This window comes from Alligator sinensis, unplaced genomic scaffold (assembly GCF_000455745.1).
Source record: "Alligator sinensis unplaced genomic scaffold, ASM45574v1 scaffold1277_2, whole genome shotgun sequence".
NCBI lineage: Eukaryota > Metazoa > Chordata > Crocodylia > Alligatoridae > Alligator > Alligator sinensis.
In genome coordinates, this window is record NW_005843023.1 from 34,918 (window position 1) to 36,192 (window position 1,275).

The following is a 1,275-nucleotide window of genomic DNA, read 5'->3' on the forward strand; positions in this document are numbered from 1 at the left end:
CCCCCGGGAGTGCCTGCCGAGAGGCGTGACGGCCCTGGAGGCTGCCTCAAAGGGGAACCCCTCCACCGAGGTTCCATTCAAAGTCATGGCAGGTGAGGTAAGCGGACCCCCGGACGTCAGCCGGGGTAGCCTTTGGGGTCCACTTGCAGGCCCGGGACAGACAAGATCGATAGTCCGGGCCAAGGCTGCAAGAGAACGCCTGATAGAGCAGAGGCGGGCACACTTGGAATTCGTGTTTCAACAACAAGGAATCCAGAAACTAACATCCCACACACCCAGCAGAGGATCTGAGGCCAGTACCACTGAAGGTCACTGTTGTAATGCCTGAAGGAACCGCTTGCTAGGTCGTATGACGAGGAAGAATACTTGTAATAAGCCTAGGGATTACTAATAAAGATCACTTGATACCAAATCGGATGAGGGACCGTGTCAATCTTTGGGGGTCTGTGGTAAAAGGAATGTTAGGGGCCTGGTCTGTCTGGCCTTTTACTAATGCATTTTTCATTAGGAGTGAAGAAACACCACATGGTTGTTATAGAAAGATACGCTAGTTCTTAGTCCACGGTGAATGTATCCTACAATAATCACCCAAACTGGCCGTCTACAGAGGGTGCTATTACAGCACGCTGCCACCAGATGGCAGAAGCCACTTGCATTGAGTGAAGGGCTAGGAAGTGAAATGGGCTCCAGGTAGTAACTACTACATGCGAAAGAGCTACACTTGACCCGACCCCGCAAGAGGCTGAGAAACGCATGGTCTTTAGAAAAACTGTTGTGTACCCATACACTAAACTACCCCACTCTGAACAGCAGGACAGTCAGGTTCCATCTCTTCTTTGCCTGCATAGAGTAAGGGACAGCACCTTTGCCTCCCTATTTCCTACCCTGCCCTATTTCTGGCCAGTACTGGAGTAATGGAGCATACAACTGGGAGGAGGCCCTCCTTTAGATAGACTGTGAAGATATTGGGGTGGGCTGGGACCTGCTGCTTTATCTGCTGCAGACCCAGGATGACCCCTGTGAGCCCATCTCCAGCCCAGAGCAGAGTTATGACTCCTACCGCACAAACTGGGATTATCCCATGGTGAAAGTTCTGCCTGACCCCATCTATGTAGAGGTCGGACTCTGCAGAGACCTGATGCAACCCACACCTGGTTCTGGCTCTGCGCCACTGCTGGGCCACCCCCGTGCCGGCCCTCAGCAGGAGCCACAGTGGTCAATCCTGGGGAATGGGTGAGTCCCTGGGGAGTGCAGGGTAACAGCTGAGGCCTGAGG

General features: G+C 53.3%; 1 pseudogene; it reads left to right on the forward strand.

Annotated features, from left to right (window-relative positions):
- Nucleotides 1–1,275, forward strand: part of LOC102379316 — a 14,398-nt pseudogene that overhangs the window by 12,603 nt on the left and 520 nt on the right.